This window comes from Manis pentadactyla, chromosome 3 (genome assembly GCF_030020395.1).
Source record: "Manis pentadactyla isolate mManPen7 chromosome 3, mManPen7.hap1, whole genome shotgun sequence".
NCBI classification, from domain to species: Eukaryota; Metazoa; Chordata; class Mammalia; order Pholidota; family Manidae; genus Manis; species Manis pentadactyla.
The window spans coordinates 11330587-11351829 of NC_080021.1; the positions used below are offsets into that span (position 1 = coordinate 11330587).

The window sequence follows — 21243 nt, forward strand, 5'->3', positions numbered from 1 at the left end:
CAGCAAAGCTGTGGGTATTCAAGGCTCTCCCTGAACTGGAAAAGTAAAGGGGGCGGCTCCAGGTGAGAAGGCTACACACTTACACCATCTTCCCCAAATACACAGATTTTTCAAATATAAATACTTATTTTGCATAATTACATCAACATACCAAAACATCACTGGATTGAATGCTTTAAGGGGGTTAACTTTCTGGTATATAAATTACACTCTCTAAAAGCTGTTCAAAAACCAACTTCTCGACTTCTTATCTGCCTATGGTTGAATTTCAGAATCCCAAAATGGCTTATTTGATGGTTTTGTCCAGTTTCATACTTGCATTTGGCTTACAGGATTTGCCCAGCTCTTCAGCCACCATAACCAGAAGGCCTCCAAGTCCCTTGAAAGAGACAAAAAGAGATTGGTTATTCATAGTTCTGCTGACTGTGTGTTTGTGTGTGTGCGTGCGTGCTCTTGCTTAAACTTGTTAGTTAACAACCAGTGTACTATTTATTCCAAGGTATCAACCAATTCTCGTGTCTATGGAAAGTCCAGAGTTTGGAAACAGAGTCAGGACTGTGACAGAGAAAGCCAGGACTATGGGCAGTGTTTACTTTTGAAAGCTGTTGTCCATGAATATGTCACTGTTGAGCGTACATCAGAGGAAGCCCAGAAATGGTGTGGGAACAGCCCTGAGCTCTGCTTAAGGGTCTCGAGTCCATAAACGCATAGTGTACACTTCTCTCCCCTTTGTTCTGCCAGCTGTTGCTTTGAAAGCTCCCTGATGGCCTGTGTTTCTTTACATCCTTGGAGCTGTGTCATTACACCCAGGATTCATTCATTCACTCATTTAACAAATATCTATTGACTCTTTGTTAAGTTTAAGAATACATAGTGGGGAAGAAAAAATCCACACAGCCCTTACCCTCCCCAAACCCACACATTAGCAGAAAAGGCAAGTCATTGTAATAAAACAGGATGAATGCCAAGTGCGAAAGTACAAGAACATGTCACTGTTGAGCGTTTTCTTAAAAGAAAAACAAGCTAGCTACCCTCCTCTGTGCTCAGGCTACTGTTAGATATTTAGAGCTGGGATTAGTCATCCTCCCCATATTTGCCATGTAGCAATTATGTAATCTTGGTGTTCTACCACATTTTTTAATGCTAGATACTTCTGAGTCCTACCTAGGCACTAAGAGACGAGAAGACAGACAGATTCAATCAGTTCTACCTACTTCAGGGCAGAGCACCCTTTTGACAGTTACCTGTAGTGGAGAAAGTATGAGTGTAGCTAACATTTTCTAAATGCTTACTCTTTGCCAAGTACAGTACTAATGCTTATGGTGGAATCCCATCTCTCTGGACGTGTGTCTTTCTCACCCATTAAGTTGGAGGACAGCCCTACAATCTGAGAGATTACAAAGTTATTGTAAAACAATATCCTGTATAACATCAGTGAGGACCCCTGCCTCTTCCAAGGTAGTCAACTTGCCACCAAGTGGCTGGTGGGTATCCTTGAGGGATGGCGCCATACTGACACCTGAGCACTGGCCTCTGATGGCAATGTGGACATTTCGCAGCAGTAGTAACTAAATCATCCCAGTGAGAAGGGCCGTTGGGCCCTTCCATGGCCTCCCTACTTGCTACAGTAGCCGCTTCATTAATGAGCTCATATTACCAGCACTGGGGTGGCCAGTGATAGAGGTCGGCTGCTGTCAGTTGATCAAGTCATCTTGTCTACTTGGTTATTTAATGCTGCTTTCATGGTGAAGGTTCTCTGCGGGGCAAGAGCACACGATACAAGCCTCCAGTCTGTGTGCTGCTCTCAATGTCCGTCTACATTTCTGCTCGGAATTCTCTCTCTCTTTCTCTCTGGTCTTCCACTCCTTCCAGTCCCTTGATCAACCACTTCCCATGAGTCCGTGTATGTTCTTACCTTGGACCACCTCTTCTTGCACATGAAGTAGATGAAGTAAATGGCCGGGCACACTTTCTGAAGTTCAGTCCATTGCAGAGCCTTCCTTACCACTGTCTTTCGGCCCCTGCGAGGGGCTGCAATGCAGCGGCATTCCAGTTTGGGCTTGTGCCTGCTTACGGAGCCAACCCATCTGTTGGCTGGACAATCTTCCTCCTCTATCAGGTGATCTTAAGAGACTCAAGGTGGCACAGGTACGAGCTGAGGAAGAGACCGGAGCAACGGCGGTGGCAGACATGAGGTCTGGGCCACAGACTTGTGTAACTCATTTCTGCCCTCTGGACCTGCTCATTGAGCCTGATCTCATTTTCATTTCATGAGGGATTTTTCCTGGGCCTGCCCGACCTTAAGACTTGTTAGGTCTGACCCAACCCAGCTGACAGTAGGAAACGCTGGCCACAGGATCACTTGATGTCCCAGGGTCAGATGATGCTTCCTAAATAGTGTGTGGCTCTTTGCTGTAGGTGACGCAACATTGCTCCGAAGACTTACACTGTAAGTATTCTACTACAGCTCACCGTAACCTCTACACACAGTCTAGTTATGGAAGATACTTCGTGTACCTTCAGAGCTGCCAGATTATACGACCCAATGGCTGAGCTGCTTGTACTGCAGCCAGGACGAACGATGGTCCTTCAAAGTTGCCCCCGAGTGAGGAGAAGGAGCCCAGCCTTTGTCCTGTCCATGTATCATTGCATGTAGGCTGCCCTGGGGTAAGAGTGCAAACTAGGATGAAGCTACACTTAATTCCCAGAGAAGGACATGGATTGGAGTTCTCAGCAGCCAAAGCTCCCAGCAGCTGGATTCTACAGATGGAAGTGCACGCAATGCAACCGCTCCCATCATGCACACAGTCACTAGAGGTCATCCTCATGGGAAGTTCTAGTAACTAGCAGGTTATTCCCTCCGTCCTCTATATCCTAACAGCCTTCCATCCAGACCCATTTTTCAGCACTCACCCAACAGCATCAGTTTCTCTTTCTCTTCAGATCCTTAGTCAACTCCTCTAGAATGAGAAGCACATAAAAGGCAGTCAAAAAATGTTTTCTGTTGGGTAAGTGAAGAAGCCAATCAACCACATGATTTGTGAGGTTCGAACATGCTTGAAAACAGAAAATCCACCTATTATGTGTGTCTGCCAGTAATGTGGCTCCACACTGGCAGGTGTCCTCCTCATAGAGTCGTCTAGTTTAATATCTAGGGATTTGGAGCAGTTTTGTGATCTAAAGGACTTTCCTACTGAAAACCTACTAATCCGTTACCTGCGTTTAACCTACTTTATAATACATTTTTGGTTTTTCCTGATCTTCTTTATTCTTTTTTTCCAACAAATACAAATCAAGATTTTCCTACAGACCAAGTCAGTTTCTACTATTCCCCATTTTACAGATGAGGAAATTAAAATATAGGGAGATTATATACTTTGCCCCAAGATTAGGTACATGGCTAGTAATGGACAGGGCTAGGATTTGAACCCAGGTAGTCTGTGGAGTTCCTTTGCTTAGACACTAACAAGACAAATATATTTCTTCCAACCTGGAGCTTACATCGAGTAGGATAGAGAGACACTATACAATTTAACAAATGAAATAATTATCCATTGATGTCATTAGCATCTATTTAGGGAAAAAAAAACACAGGTTGGTAAGATTCAAAAATAACAAAGAGGTTCTACATTTAAAATCCCTTCGTGGAGATGATTTAAAGGCTAAGAAGAAGCCAGTTATGAGAGGAGGCATTGCAGGTGCACAATCAAGCGTAAGGAGACCAGCATGGCTGGAGCTTAGTAAAAAGGGGAGATGGGGAAGAGATGCCTTTGGAGATACGAGTGCAAGCAGAACATGCTCTGAAGTCCTAAGTCGGGAATGAGATTTCACCTAAAGTAATGGAAATTAGCCTTTGATGAGAGAAGTATTAACATCTGGTTTGAACAGGATGTATGGAGAATGGCATAGGAAGGACTGAAGTGGAAGCAGAGGCCAGTTGGGAGGCTACTGCAATAGTCCATGTAAGTATGAAGTTCGTCCTCGCTACTTAACCTCCTTCCTCTTATGCTGCCCTCCTCCCACATCAGAGCAACTGAACACCCATAAAACCCACAGGGTGTATCGTTTCTAAATATAGGGCAAGAGTATGTGAAAGAAAAGTCTCAGCCTTCTAAGTTAGCTATTTCCTTTAACATCAGAATGTTTGCTCTTTTCAACACCTTGAATAGTGACGAATAAAATGCACGACTCCCCCGCCCCCACCCAAGCACTCTAAATTAAGAACTTAACATTCCATTTATAGTGTCCTTTACCTGGAATAATTAACACCAGATGCAGAATAATGCAGTGATCAGTAATTTTCTCCAGGAGAGCGATTTTTAGGAAGCATACAGATTGTGTCTTACTCCACCGCCTCCATTCCGCCCCCTCCCAGCTGCTCCGTAAGCTGGGTTCCCACTCACCTGACTGACGGCACTTCTCATGGCGATGGAGCATCTTGGTGAGGAGAGAGATGAAAATCAAAAACATCCAATATGCAGAATTATAGCTAAACCAAAAATAGTAATAATAACTAAATGGCTGTCATTTGTGGTGATCTTACTATGGGTCAGGCACTATGTCAAGAACTTAATACACCTTTTTAAAGTACTGAAATGTCTCCCCAGTTCACGGTTGAGTCATTTTCCAGGATCACCTTGGAACCTTAGCAGGTGTCCCCAGCACAGCAACATGCTGCCAACCACATAGAGCAAAACAATATGGTGGTTGCTCGGTATTTACAAAGCTCGAGCCTTCATCCTACTCAAATGTCATCTGACCTAACGACCCATTTCCACCTGCTCTTCAACTTGCTGACTCCTTAGAAGACTTTCTATCTCCCGCCAGCCTGTACCAGCACCTCAGACTTGGTAAAGCCGTGTCCTGGAGGCCGATCCCCTCATCAGGCTTCCTGTCCCATCGTCCTGCCAGCTTGGGTGGTGAAACCTGCCTGCATGTCTCACTGCCCTCGCCAGACTGGCTCCAGATTTTGAGAGGACTGTAGGAGAAACACAGTAGCGTTTTCAGCAAATTAACCTTTGTTTCATGAGGTGTTGTACGACCTTAATTTTCCTCAATTATCTAACTTCCCTTGTTGCCCCAGGATCCTTAGAGTCATCCGATCTCAACCTCACACATGTATATGAGTCACTGCAGTGACTGCAAAACTAGCCACCGCAGTTCTTCCCCCCTCCCTGTTTCTGTGCACTTTCTGATGTCACTTCGCAGCTCTTCCTGTCGAGAGATCCGTTGAGCCAGGCTTTCCATCTGGGCGGCCTTATGACTTGCTTAGGCCAAGGGAACATCGGTGGTGAAAACAATGGGCCACAGGTTCCAAGTCTGGGCCTCAAGAGCCCTTGCAACCTTCACTTTCCCTTGGGAAACCTGGGACTGCGATGGGAACAAGCCCGGGCCAGCCTGCTGGAGAACGGGAGGCTGTGCAGGGGAGAACCGAAACCACCAGCCGAGCTCCGGAAGCCGAGCTGCCCAGTGGCCTTCAGCTGATGGCAGGCAGGGGAGGAAGCCTGCAGAAACCGGGACGCTCCAACTGAGGACAAGTGAGCAATAATAATTGGTGCTACTTCAGATCACAAAGCCTTGACAGATTCTGATCAGATGACCCAGTTAAGCCGTGGATGGTAGGGAGCTCCTCTCCTTGCTGGAAGGATCCCAATAGCTGGCAGTTCCCTGGCTGGCTTCCTCATGGAACAGGTCTGAACTGAGGGTCCCCCCCACCCCTAGGATTCTAAGATTATTTGATTTCTACCTTCCCTAGAGCCCACAGGTTCTGTGCTCCCAAGAACATCAAAGAGGATCTTTTCCAAATCATTGTCTCCACTGCCCTCGATGTCAACATGGAGTCAGTCAAAACAAGCCCAGCTTCTCTTTTCGGTGAGTCAATGTGGCTGACAGAACGTGGAGGGCAGGGTCAAGGCCCAGATTTGAACAGAGCATTTTCAACACAGTGGTGTTTCACCGGGTCCCACATCCTGCCTCCAAAGCCCTGTAAGTCCCCCGGAGCAGAGCGAGGAATCTCCTCGTGGCTTACCTGACAGAAACCAGTAAGAAACTAGCACTGTGATAAGCACATGGCATAGGGAGGCCACAGGAGAAACATTCATTAGGGCTTAAAACACATAGTGTGCTGCATGCTTCGCTCCTACAGCCATTCAGCAGGCCTCTGAGGTTGTCATCTTTACTCTCCTTTACTTGCTCAGACTCCCAAGAGAGTGGCAAAGCAGAGACCCAGATACTCGGAGGGAGCTGCCTAGTCTGCTATACAACATGCTGGTGTGGCCTTTTAAATTTTGCCCTGGCTTGTTTCTGAAGTTAAGTTCTGGATGTTAGAAAGAGGTCATGAAGAGGAAGTGTCCCAGCCTGTCCTGGGAGAGAGTGCTTTGCTGCCAGATGAGAGTCCCAGGTCTTTAGACATATAAATACACACACACACACACACACACGCACATGCACAGGCACAGGACAGGGGGCTGGGGGAAATGGGGAGATGTTGGTCAGAGGCTGCAGACTTCCAGTTAGAAAACAAGTTAAGTTGTGAGTACCTGATATACAGCGTGGTGATTATAGTCAACAACATATATATTTCAAACTTGCTAAGAAACTGTATCTTAAATGTTCTTGCCACAAAAATGAAATGATAATTATGTGGCATGATAGAGGTGTTGCTAAAGCTACAGTGGTAATCACTGTAACATATAAATGTATCAAATCACATGGGACACCTTAAATTTACACAATGTTATGTCAATTGTGTCTCAGTAAAATAAAAATAGGAAATGGGGGGAAAAACAATAAGGTGCACATTGAGAATTCTTACTTCTTACCATCTCCATGTACTCGACTCCTTCCTTCTCCTAGAGGTAATCACTGCCCCTGGCTACTTATGAAATCTCACAATAACTCTGTGGGTATGCAGAACATACATCATTATTGATATTATCTAGGTGAAGAAGAGGAGGCTAAGGGAAGCTAAAACCTTGCCCAAGGTCACACTGTTGGTGTGTAGCAGAGGTTGGAACCAATTCAGACCTTATACCTGAAAACCCGCCCCTTCCCGGACCCTGTTCCATTGTCCCTAGCCGGTACTCACCGACATATTTTGAACGGAACTGAAGAAAGGATTTTTCTCAAAGGAAAAACCTGCCAACGACAGTGTATTTTCACCTTAGTGTGATCAAGGTACGAAGGACCTTTCCAATGTCCCTTCAACCAGAATCCGAAAGCTGCCCCTTCTCGGGAGCTGCCCAGGTCAGCCCAGCTCCAACTCCAGGACCTTGTAGCCTTCGAAGCTGGATGCCACATGGATGTCAGAAACTTTGAAGTGCTCTAGGAAAGAAGAAAGACAAATTCCCAAGAGGATGAGAACAGAAAAATGCCAGACATCTAGAAAGTCAGCCAAGGCCTGCAAACTCAGTCAGGATCCAGAGCTTCTCAGAGAATGTTAGTGCTGGGGTGAGACAGGGAATGTCTAATTGTCTGTTTTTAAAAATGATGGCCAGAGAGGTTACATGATTTGTCCATATAGATCTAGCAAGTGAGTGGCAAAACTAAAATTAGAATCTGAGGGGTCCCAGTGTATTTCTACTATAACAGAAAATGGCCCTAAGAATGGCCTTTTGGGTATATTCTAGCAAAATTTTCCAAAGTGCAGTATACATATGCCAGTGGTATAAGAAATGATTTTAAAATGTGCACAGATAGATTTTTAATATGTATTTATTTCAATGTGTTTTCTTTCAAAGAGGAAATTTTACAAGCACAGAAAACTAGTGATCTCATGAATATTATTGCTTAGGACAAGATTAAAATAGGTCCTTGGTTTATATAAAAGTGAGCTATTTAAAGAAATCAAGAAGATCCCTGTTTCCACCTATAACAGAATAGCTTATATAAGACTAAATTCTCCCCAAAAAGAATAGCTATAAAATCTGAATAAATACAAAAGAAAAGCAGATGTCAGACAGTAATTAAGGTAACTAAGGTTAAAAAGCCAAAAATCCCTTTCACAAGAAAAGGGAAGTGAGCCCCTGCATTTGGTGCTCTTTTCTTCCTTTACACTATCTGCCAGTTCACAGTGCAGGACAAATAGGTCAAAAAGAAAGCAGAGGCCTAGAATTTGTGGAATTCTCTCTGAACTAGAGAGGTAAAAATCTGAGTTTAGGACTAGCAAGACAGCCAGGACATGAGGGACCAATGTTCTAGAATAAAAGGAATCACAAAGAATTGAACTCAAAATTCTGCATAACACTTCCTCTCGAGAAATTTGTGTACACCATATACTGTGTACATACCAAGTGGAAGGCAGCTGATAAAAGACTTAAAATCTTAAACTGATATTCAGCAACACAGGGCCAGGGAGGCAGAAACTGGAGTCAGTGTCCCACCAAGGAAGAGGAACGCTGCTAAACACCCCAGGCTTTTCACATTAAGATTAAGTGCAAACCTGAAATAGATCAGCTGTAATAGCCCACGACCCAGTCTCAGATAGAACAAGGTGATGTGGTCATACTCCATCTGTCTGCTGCAAGAAAATTAAATCCTACTTGGAGAAAACCACTTCACCTAGAGCCTCCTCATTTTTTATCTGATAGTCAATGAAAAATGCATAAGCATGTCAGGCAATGGAAAAAACTGAGCATAAATCAAGAAAGGGTGAGAAAATGACACATGTACACCTACAGGTTATCCACATATTTTGGGTTATTAAGTATAGGTTTTATTATCACCAAGATTATAATAATCTACTCAAGGAAATAGATGAAAAGGTGGAATATACTAAAGTAAAATTGAAATCTAATTTTAAATGCATCAAATGGGAATTCTAGGAATAAAAAAACTTAAATAAAACCAAGAATATAATAAATGGCTTTAATAAACTAAAAATAGCTCAAGTGCAGATTGATGCCATGGAGTAACTAGAAAATATTCAAATTAAAGCACACATACACATATTTTAAGGTGGAAAACACAGAAAAGAGCTTACAAGGCATAAGGGACATACTAAAAACATCTAATATATGTATAACTGAAATCCCAAAATAAGAAGAGGGAGAGAAGAGGCAAAGCAAATATTTGGAAAGGTACTGACTGAGAAGTTTCCAAAACTATCAGATGATATCAAGTCACAAAATAAACTCTTTAACCCACACAAGGGATAAATATAAAGAAAACTATATCTAAGCAATCTAAGTAAAACTACATCTAAATAAAACTGCTGAAAAACAAAGAAAAAGTAAAAGTCTTAAAAGCAGCCAGACAAAAAAGATACCTTCTGAAGAAGTTGCTCATGTTTCTGCCTATGATTTTTTCTAAGAGTTTTATGGTTTCCTGACTTACATTCAGGTCTTTGATCCATTTAGAATTTACTTTTGTGTATGGGGTTAGACAATGATGAACTAGCAGAAGGAGAAATCCAGGAAAACAATTCCATTCACAATTGCATCTAAAAGAATAAAATACCTAGGAATAAACCTAACCAAGAAAGTGAAAGACCTATACCCTGAAAACTACAAAACACTCTTAAGAGAAATTAAAGAGGACACTAATAAATGGAAATTCATCTCATGCTCTTGGGTAGGAAGAGTTAATATTGTCAAAATGTCCATCCTTCCTAAAGCAATCTACGGATTCAATGCAATCCCTATCAAAATACCAACAGCATTCTTCAACGAGCTGGAACAAATAGTTCTAGAATTCATATGGAACCACAAAAGACCCCAAATAGCCAAAGCAATCCTGAGAAGGAAGAATAAAGCAGGGGGGATCTTGCTTCCCAGCTTCAAGCTCTACTACAAAGCCACAGTAATCAAGACAATTTGGTACTGGCACAAGAACAGACCCACAGACCAGTGAAACAGAATAGAGAGTCCAGATATTAACCCACACATATATGGTCAATTAATAAATGATAAAGGAGCCATGGATATACAGTGGGGAAATGACAGCCTCTTCAACAGCTGTTGTTGGCAAAACTGGACAGCTACATGTAAGAGAATGAAACTGGATGCAGGAATACCACTCCTAGGAATTTACGCGAAGAATGTAGCAGCCCATTTTGAAAAAGATATATGCACCCCTATGTTTATCGCAGAACTATTTACAATAGCCAAGAAATGGAAGCAACCTAAATGTCCATCAGTAGATGAATGCGTAAAGAAGATGTGGTCCATATACACAATGGAATATTATTCAGCCATAAGAAGAAAACAAATCCTACCATTTGCAACAACATAGATGGAGCTAGAAGGTATTATGCTCAGTGAAATAAGCCAGGCAGAGAAAGACAAGTATCAAATGATTTCACTCATCTGTGGAGTATAAGAACAAAGAAAAAACTGAAGGAATAAAACAGCAGCAGACTTACAGAACCCACGAATGGACTAACAGTTACCAAAGGGAAAGGGACTGGGGAGGATGAGTGGGAAGGGAGGGATAAGGGGGAAAAGGGGTCATTATGATTAGTAGACATAATGTTGTTGGAGGGGGCGGGCATGGGGAAGGCTGTACAACACAAAGAAGACAACTAGTTACTCTATAGCATCTTGCTACACTGATGGACAGTGACTGTAATGGGGTATGTGGTGGGGACTTGATAATGGGAGGAGTCTAGTAACCATAATGTTGCTCATGTAATTATAGATTAATGATACCAAAATAAAATAAAATAAAACAGCTTCTTCTCAAAGGAATAGCAATAAACTTGTTAGCTGACTTTTCAACAGAAATTACAGAAGCAACTCAATGGAAAAATATCTCCAAGTGCTAAAATAAATACAACAGATAATCAAAATTCCCATACCTAGCTTCCCCCCACCAAAACAAAAACAAAGTCTTCAGAAATGAAGGCAATGACCAAATGGCATTTATGCCAGGAATATAAGGTTAGTTTCATAATAGGAATCATATTGTACTCATATAATACAAAAAATTAATAGGTCAAAGAAAAAAATGTGATTATCTCCAGAGATGCTCAAAAAACATCAGAATTCAAAATGCATTCCCAACTTAATCATTCAAGAAAATAGGAATTACTGAATACCTTTCTCAACAGCATCTTCCTTAGTGGGGAAACAGTAGGGGCTAAGATCAGAAACAAAGAAAGCATGTTCACTCTCTCCTCTACTATCCATCATCATACTGGAAATAGTAGCCCATGCAGTTTGACAAGACAAATCAAATAAAGGTATGAGAATTTATAAAGTTGTGTCTACTTTCAGGTGATATGAATCAATGATAAAACTAACTCAAGCAAACAAAATGATAATGCAGCACCTACAGAAAAAGTAGGATTTGTTTTTTTCTATTATAAAAGTCACCTACAGAAATTAATAGCCTTCATGTACACAAACAATAATCATTTACAATGTAAAATGGTAGAGAAAACTCCAAACTTTGTTACAAAAGGAACAAAGAAGAATAGATACTTGGGAGTAAACTTAATAAAGAATAATCTGTTTAATAATGATAATGTACAAAACCTATATGAGAAAAACATTAGAACACTCCTATGAAAACAGTTCAGTGTTTCTTAAGAAGTTAAGCATTTATCTACCATATGATCATCTAGTTATTTACCCAAGAGAAATAGAATCATATGTCCATATAAAATCATGTACACAATGTTCATGGCAGCTTTATTTATAACCAAAAAAAAAGGAAACAACCAAAGATCCACTAACAAGATAGTGGGCTGAAAATGTTTGGTATATCCACACAAAGAAATACTAATCAACCATTCAAAGAAATAAACTATTGATAAAACAACAATATAGATGAATCTCAAAATCATTTAAGCTAAATGAAAAGAGCAGAAAAAAAATAGTACACTACTGTATTATTTCATGCATATTCATTTCCAGAAAATAAAAACTATTCTAGAGTGACCAAAAGCATATCAGGTGTTTCCTGGGGCAATAAGGAAGAGATAGAGAGGAGGGATTATGGAGGGATACAAGAAAATTTGGGGGGGATAATGAATAAGGTCATTATCTTGATGATGGTGAGAGTTTCATGGGTCTAAGATAAAAATTCCTCTGTGGCACCTTTCACGGAGGCTGAGGCAGCACCTTAAAATTAGCCCTGTGCTCCAAGTGTGTGACCTCCCCTTTGTAAATTTTGGGGAGGCAAGAGTATGTCAAAGGTAAGAAGCTCCCAGCCTACCCCCTGGGGATCAGCAGGCATGTGAATGTTCTCTGTCTGTTGGTTTTTCAACTCCCCACCCCATATTCCAGTCACCCTGCTCTTCCATGGTCTACCCTAGTGGTCTTCACAAAGAAGCCGTGCTACAGATCAAACACCTAGTGTGTGCTAGGTGCTCTATGCTTATTGTCTCCAAATCTCAAAACCGTCTTGCAAGAAAGGTGTTACCTACATTTTACTGCTGAGGTAACTGAGGCTTTGTCATTTTTAGTCACACAACCAGTAAGAAAAGGGCAAAACTTACACTTGAACCCAGGTCTGTTAGCCCTGCAGCCTGGGGCTTTCCCCCCAGTATGCAGTAGTTCAGAGCATGTGCTCTGGCGTCAGGCAGGCATGAATTCGAAAGCCTTGCTTGTCAGCTATACGACCCTGGGCAGGTTATTAACCTCTTCAAGCCTCAGTGTTCTTCTCTTTAAAATGAGGATAATAATGACACCGCATAAGCTTATTCCAAGGATTAGAAGAGGGAATATACCTAAAACATTTCTTGAACATGAAATAACTCAAGTAATCTTAGCTAGTATTACATAACAGTGGCCCCCTCTCTAATCTTCCAGAAGACTTAAACCTATTCGGAGAGTCAGCTAAGTTAAAACTACTAAGTTAGAGGGAGTCTAGCACAATCAACCTTCCATTTCAAAGGTCATATTTTTTTCCTTTAAATCCAATCACTTTGAAATTTACCTTCAGTAAGATCTTACACTCAAGAGCCTTACTTCTCTCTTGACGTTTTCTTGTATCACAAAACATTGCTTTCAGAACCCCCAGACCAATCAGAATGGGGAATTGTTGCCTTTCCTTCTCAAATACTGTCTGTGTCTCCTGCCTGGCTCACTAATATCTGTTCCCAGCCCAGGACTGGAAATAACAGCCCTTAACAGGCAAAAATATCACATTCTCCTGGTGGGGTAATTTAATCACTTTAGACCAGATCCTTCTTTTACTGCCCTTATTTTCAAAAGCAATGTGGAATGGAGGTTGTTTTCTTCCTTATACACCAATGAAACATCCATATAAAGATAAAGGAAGCATAACAAAGCATAACCCCTCGTACTCGTTTTTTCTGCTTGTGCATGCTAATAATATGTATTGGTTCTAAGAATATGTACTGAGTGCCTACATATCAGCATCAAGCATGATCCCAGGTGCTAAGGACAAATGTGAACAAGTCAGGGACATGGTTCCTGCCTCTACAAGCTCTGGTCTAGCAGAGATACAGTAAACCAATATTTATCAAAATAATTGTATAATTACAATCATGATGTGTTGAACAGTGAATCATGATGTGTTGCTGATGTAGTCCCTAAAAGATGATGCTCTTTCCCTCTTTCACAGAGCTGGATGTGGAGAAGAGCCTGGTGGTGGGCAGGGATGGCTTCAAGGAAAGACCCTCCTAGGGTTCTGGATGCCATTCAGGGTCCCCCTACTGGTTTTGCTCGTGCAGGACCCAGTTCAGCCCTGAGCTAACCTGGAAGAGGGGAGCCAGTGTATAAGGCACCATTTTACTGGAGCAGATTAGAGGAGATGGTGAGGCTCTGAGGCAACAGTCCCAGCAACGTCTTTTTGATCAAGATCACTGTAGTGTGAGTGTGGAACCAGCTGACGGGGAAAAGGTGCTGAGCCCCGAAGCACGCCAGCACTGCCAGCAATTCTTCAAGCAGCACCTCCCTGCATCAAAGCCACTTCCAACCAAAATCACTCTAGTATTTTGTTGGCTGTCCTTGAAGCCTGACTGCTAGAACATGGATTCCACATTCGGAAAGCCCCGCTTGCCTGGTACTTGGAGAGGCAGAATGGGGAGCTTCTAGTGTGACTTTGCCTTGATTCCAATACCAGTAGAGCCATTTTTCCCAGCAGATCAAGAAAGAGGCAGCCATGGCTTTATTTTTCTTCAGGTCTAATGCATACCTTGATCATTCTAGTTTAGAATTTTCTTTTGCCCGCATGTCACACATGTACTTGTAAAACATCCCAGAATTCCCTATTCTTGTCTTCTTTGGCCAGAATAAGACCTTTGGACAATATTTACCAAAAGAGTAATTTTTAAGACATAAGTGGTTTATTAATCATTCACAATAATACCCAGTTTATGTTTTTCCCTAAGAGATAAAATGATTTCAGTGTTAAGACCAAATAATACCAGTGGTGAGACATATGGTAAATGGGGGTGAGGTGAGGATTTCTTTTTGCAACTTAAGATGTTGAAAATACATAAAAATATAATGAATATTATAATAATCACCCAAAATTAACAAATGATATCATACTTACTTCCAGTTTCTGTTACCTTTGTAAAAATAAAAAGATATAAAAATGAACAAATAAAGTTGAAACTCCTTATGTCACACTCTCTTTTCTAATTCTCTTTCCTCCATCCCGAAAAGCAACCACTGTTCTGAATTTCTTATGGAACCTTCCAGTCTCTCTCTATATATAATTTTTACATACAATCCATAAAAATATATGAGTAGTTTGTTCTGATAATTAATGTAAATAATACATTACATTAATTCCTCTGTAACTTTATTTCACTCAACATTATTTTTTTTATCTATCCCTACTGGTACAGCTCTATTTTATTCATTCTAACTGCTATGATTAATTATATTCATTTCTCCATTCACCCACTGATAGACAAGCAGATTGTTTCTACATATATGCTATTAAAAACTTCACTTCAATGACTGCACTTATATGACTGTCCTTGTAAACATGTATGAATATTTCATTAAGGGATATACTTGGAAGTGGAAATGCAAAGGATATCCTCTAGAATTTGCATATATTCGATTTTTTCTAGATGCTGACAAACTGTTTTCCATGGTGGTTATAGCAATTTATAATCCTATTAGCAATATAGGAAACTTCTTTCTTCTCCCAACTGTGGCAACACTTGGTATTTTCAGAATGTCTTAATTTGGCCAAGCTTACAGGTCTGAAATGGCGTCTTATTTCTTTGTTTAATTTGCATCTCCCTGACTTACTGATAAGGTTGAACATCTTGTCTTATATTTATATCTGAATATGAATTTTGGAATGCTTGTGCATCAATTATGTGCATGTTTCTATAGTGCTGCCTGTTTCTTATTGACTCATAGAATAAGTATGTATGTGTGCATCCTGCATGCTAAGTCTATTGTATATGTTGTTATATCTTCTTCTAGTCTTAGCTTATATTTTAATTTTGTATATGTTGCCTTTCACATTAAGAAGTTAAACTTTCTATATAGAAAAATACACCAAAGTTTTCATTTATAATTCCCAATTTTTGTGCTTTATTTAAGAAAATATTTTCTCCTCTAAAACAGTCTGTCTAATCATTTACCAAAACCCATGTTCTCTGTTCTCTGACATGCTGTTAGGACATAATTCCCAATACTGTACCTCTGCAGTTAGCATGGGGGTGCTAGCAGAAATGATGTGTGCCTCTTCCAGACCTGGCCTTTGAAACCTCCTGCATGATTCCCCTTGCTCTTTCTTCTTTTATCAGTATGGTAGATGCAGAAAAGGCAGATGAAAATATTCTGGATCAAATCTGTTGAATCCCTTTACACTAACAATGAGCTAACAGACAGAGAAATCAGGAAAGCAAATCCATTCATAATTGCATCAAAAAGAATAAAATACCTAGGAATAAACCTAACCAAGGAACTGAAAGACCTATACCCTGAAAACTACAAGACACTCTTAAGAGAAATTAAAGAGGACACTAACAAATGAAAACTCATTCCATGCTTTTGGCTAGGAAGAATTAATATTGTCAGAATGGCCATCCTGCCTAAAGCAATCTACAGATTCAGTGCAATTCCTATCAAAATATCTACAGCATTATACAACAAACTAGAACAAAAGCTCTAAAATTCATATGGAACCACAAAAGACCCTGAATAGCTAAAGCAATCCTGAGAAGGAAGAATAAAGCAGGGGGATTACGCTCCCCGACTTCAAGCTCTACCACAAAGCCACAGTAATCAACACAATTTGGTACTGGCACAAGAACAGACCCATAGCTCAATGGAACAAACTAGAGAGCCCAGATATTAACCCAAGCATATATGGTCAATTAATATACGGTAAAGGAGCCATGGATATACAATGGGGAAATGACAATCTCTTCAACAACTGGTATTGGCAAAATGGGACAGCTACATGTAAGAGAATGAAACTGGCTTGCTGTCTAACTTCATACACAAAAGTAAACTTGAAATGGATCAAAGACCTGAATATAAGTCATGAAACCATAAAACTCTTAGAAGAAAACATAGGCAAAAATCTCTTGAATATAAACATGAGCAACTTTTTCATGAACACCTCACCTCTCCTTGGGCAAGGGCAACAAAAGCAAAAATTAAACAAATGGGACTACATCAAGCTAAAAAGCTTCTGTACAGGAAAGGACACCATCAGCAGAACAAAAAGGCATCCTACAGTATGGGAGAATATATTTGTAAATGACATCCGACAAGGGGTTGACACCCAAAATATATAAAGAACTCATGCACCTCAACACCCAAAAAGCAAATAACCTGATTAAAAAATGGGCGGAGGATATCAACAGACACTTCTCCAAAGAAGAAATTCAGATGGCCAACAGACACATGAAAAGATGCTCCACATCGCTAATAATCAGGGAAATGCAAATTAAAACCACAATGAGATATCACCTCACACCAGTTAGGATGGCCAACATCCAAAAGACAAGCAGCAACAAATGTTGGCAAAGATATGGAGAAAGGGGAACCCTCCTGCACTGCTGGTGGGAATGTAAATTAGTTCAACCATTGTGGAAAGCAATATGGAGGTTCCTCAAAAAATTAAAAATAGAAATACCATTTGACCCAGGAATTCCACTCCTGGGAATTAACCAAAAAAAAAACCAAGTTCTCAGACTCAAAAAAGACATAGGCACCCCTATGTTTATCACAGCACTATTTATGATAGCCAAGATATGGAAGCAACCTAAGTGTCCATCAGTAGATGGATGGAAAAAGAAGAGGTGGTATATATATACACAATGGAATATTATTCAGACATAAGACGAAAACATTCACAACAACATGGATGGAGCTAGAGGGTATTATGCTCAGTGAAATAAGCCATGCAGAGAAAGAAAAGTACCAAATGATTTCCCTCATTTGTGGAGTCTAACAACAAAGCCGAACTGAAGGAACAAAACAGCAGCAGAATCACAGACTCCAAGAAGGGACTAGGGGTTACCAAAGGGGAAGGGGAGGGGAGAGAGGAAGAAGGGGATTGAAGGGTGTCATGATTAGTAACACATGGTGGGGGGAGGGGTCATGGGGAAGACAGTGTCACACAGAGAAGAGAAGTAGTGACTCTGTGGCATCTTACTACACCGATGGACAGTGACTTCAATGGGGTATGGGAGGGACTTGATATGGCTTGAATGTAGAACCACATTGTTTTTTCATGTGAAACCTTCATAAGAGTGTATATCAATGATACCTTAAAAAATATATATCCTGGATATTTGAATCACCCCCAAAGGCACCTGCCCAGTGAACTCCCAACTGAATTGTTGCATGAGCAAGAAACACTCATTTTACTGCACTGGACCATCATCTGGTATTTTATATATAATCCCAGTAAGAGCCTCACCTTTACTTACTAGCACATTCACTGAATCCAAAACTGTGTCTGTTATATTTGCTTTGACAGTAGTAAATTTTTATTTTTTACTCTTAGAGTCTCAAGGTTTCTGGAATTTGTTTTCTATAAATAGTGTGAAAAAGGTATCCTTCTGACAAGCGAATTGTGTCAACTCTACATTTTCGTACATTTATTAGTCCTCTACCCACTGTCCTCTCCATCATATATCAAGTTCCCAATTTTATGTGAAAATCTGTTTCAAGACTATCATCCTGTTATATCATTTACAGAGTGTCTAAAAAGTTAAGAAACATGAAATAAATTTGTTTCTAAATAATATATGTTACATTCTTCAAATAACATGCTCAATTTATTTTTCATCAACTTTCAGATGCTTTTTTATATCTTTCTATATAAAGCAATGAATCCAATTATCAAATCTGCAAATAGTACAATAAATGTACTATTTCCCTTGTTTCTAAGCTTTTTGGGACATTCTATTTTGTCTTTCTTATATTTTTCAGATAAATCCATAACATTAAAGACAACAGAGTTTAGTCAAATTTAATCTCCTTTGACATCTCTGCTTCAGTCTGATTAGGTACCTTTCACAAAAAAAAAAAAAAAAATTCTTGCCTATTAGTTCAATATTTAAAAAACAACAGAAACAAGAACATTTAACAGTCCAGAATTGGAATAAGTCAAATACTTCCATGGCTAAAGGATTATTTATAGTTTTCCTTTAATTACAGCTAATTTTCTTCAAAAAACAAGATTATGACTTCTGCTTTCACATTATTCTTCCTCAAAGAGCTTTTTTACATTACAAATACAAAATAAAGTATTATGTTAATTGCTATCTAAAAATAAAAACTATCTGGGGGACTTTAATTAAAGTTGCTTTTGGAAGATGGATTAATGTAATATTTCTTGACATCCTTGAGCAATATTTTGTAACTTTCTCTGCAGAGGACTTTCATGTCTTTCATTAATTTAAGTACCTTTACATTATAATTATAAATCAGATTTTCATGCTATATTACATATTCTATTTTCTATTCAGTTCCTAACTGGTTTTTTCCTGTTGTATGTGACTGCTATTGACTCTGGATATTAGCTTGTTTATGTTCCATTCTAGGACCACCCAGTTCATTTTTATAATTTGTCTGAAGATTTTATTGCATTTTCTGTGTAATGATCTTATCACTGGAAATCATAAGTGTGTCTCTTTGCCTCCAAAGTTTAGATACCATGTCTTACTTCTTACCTTATTACATTGGTTTGACCTCCAGAAAAAACGTTGAATATTGATGATGGTGGGTTCATTGATTATCCCTTATATTTTTTCAATTATTTGCTTTAGATCATTTAAAACTATGTTATTGGGTGCATACACGTTTAGAATTGTTTTATTTCCCTCAGATAATGAGCTTTTTACTGTTACATAGAAATTTCCTTTATCTCTATAATGATAACTCCCATATCTGTAGGCTTCTCATATATGATTCTGCTTTTTTTGTTGTTTATCTTCTAGGTGTCATACTGACTAAGTTATTTATGTGTTTTGTGATTTACAGTCTCTCTAGTGTTTTTTTTTTAATTGGGATGTAGTTCACACATCCCTTGTTCCTTAAGTAAACACAATTAAAGCTTAAATGCCTCTCAAGTACTACTATTTAACTGAATTTCACACATTCTAATATGTAGAAATATCCTAACATTTCATTCTAAATGTTTTTAATTCATTTGTGCCTGTTTTAAGGCATATGCTATGAGTTTTTTTATAATCAGTCTGTATGGTTTTTAAATTATATTTTATGTGTAAATTTCTAGTTTAGTTTCATTTGGACAAGAATGAGATGTCTTCCAATTTTGTTGAGTTTCTTCATGGTTTAATACATGATATGTGTTTATAAATGTTGTATGTGAATTTGAAAAAATATATATTCTCTATTTGAATGAAGGAATATATATAATTTCAAGCTTATTTTCAGCTTTCAGGCTTCGCTATCGTCAATGAGTTTGTGGCTCTGTGATCTATAACTTTCTGGAGTAAATGTATTAAAATTTCTTCTCAATAGCATATGTATATTGATTCTTCTCACAATGCATCAATTTTGCCTTTACATGTTTTGAGGTTGTATTGTAAGGTCAACATAAGTTCATGTTTATTATATCTTCCTTGTGAATATTTCTGGTGTATTACATATAGTATATCCATTAGCCCTTGCTATTTAATGAACCAGCTAAAAACTCAGTAACTTAAAAAAATAAGTATTTATTGTTGCTCATGGGTCAGTGGTATAGCTGGGCAGTTTTGTTGATCTGGGTCAAGCTCTGCTAATCTCAGCTGGGCATGCTCATGCATCCTGGTTAGACAGTGGGCCCATCGGGAGATGGCCTCAGTCGTACATCTAGTGCTGGCTGGCTGTTCACAGTGACAACAGCGATAGCTGGGCCACAGGTCTCTCATTATCCAGTAGGTCAACCCCAGCTTATTCACATGGCACCGTCAGGGTTCCACAGTCACATGAGACCTATGCTCAAAACTAGCACAGTGTCAATTCCAGAACATTCTCTTGGTCAAAGAAAATCACAAGCTCAGATTTAAGGGGTAAGAAAAGAGACTCCCCTTGATGGGAGGACATACAAAGTCACTTAAAAAGAGGAGGGCAAAGAATTGAGCACACTATTTAAATCAATTACATTCAGTGTCTCTCCTTACCTCTAATAATGCTTAAATGTTCAACATACATTAATATCAACCTACTTATTTAGTATTACTTTATATTTTCCCTATGAAGTACAAACTCACTGAATACCTCTGTCCTTCCTCCACATAGGACAAGGAGCTTGTCATGTTTTAAATCATTAGAACAGCCCATTCCCATCTTGCATGTTATTATGGCCCAAAATTTTACTTCCATCATTTTATTTAAACACAAAAAGGTTTGTGTGTGTGTATGCGGTATATTTCACTCTAAATAACTTTTCACCAATTTCTTTGTTTACCAGCTCTTTATTCTTTGTTTTCTCCTTCTTACACCTTTTTTCCTTCCATGTTCATTTTTCTTCTTGATGACTTTTATCATTTTATAACTCTTTCAGCAAATATGTGTGAGTTGTAACTTCTTTTACTCTTTGTATGCCTGAAAATATTTCTACTTCGCTTTTACTCTTAAACAATGCTCAGTTTTCTGCATAATTCTGGGGTGATAACTGTTTTATCTCTGCACTTGGGGGAGGGTGCAGAATATATATAAATTCTCTTCAAAGCGGGAATTTCAAATACATTGTTCTTAGAAAAAGGGTAGGTTTAATAATGAATTGATTGAAGGAAAATAATCAGTAAAGCAAAAATTGTATCATGTTACTAGAAAAAAGCATGAGGACACCCCTCTAAGCCATCCTAAGTTTCCTCCTCCTCCATGCCCACAC

General features: G+C 39.4%; 2 long non-coding RNA genes across 3 annotated transcripts; one reads left to right on the plus strand and one right to left on the minus strand.

The window, feature by feature from the left end:
* Window positions 1-196: 196 nt before the first annotated feature.
* LOC118915070 (uncharacterized) lies at window positions 197-5272 on the minus strand. Of its 2 annotated transcripts, none has more exons than XR_005025866.2 (3): window positions 4404-5272; window positions 2914-2960; window positions 197-379 (listed from the first exon to the last, which is right to left on the minus strand). It is a non-coding gene; the product is annotated as an uncharacterized LOC118915070 (long non-coding RNA). The 2 variants fall into 2 exon arrangements; XR_008996755.1 differs by lacking the exon at window positions 197-379 and adding an exon at window positions 1925-2155.
* Window positions 5265-6336, plus strand: LOC118915128 (uncharacterized). Its single transcript, XR_005025970.2, has 3 exons — window positions 5265-5537; window positions 5756-5871; window positions 6198-6336. It is a non-coding gene; the product is annotated as an uncharacterized LOC118915128 (long non-coding RNA).
* The last annotated feature ends 14907 nt before the right edge of the window (window positions 6337-21243 follow it).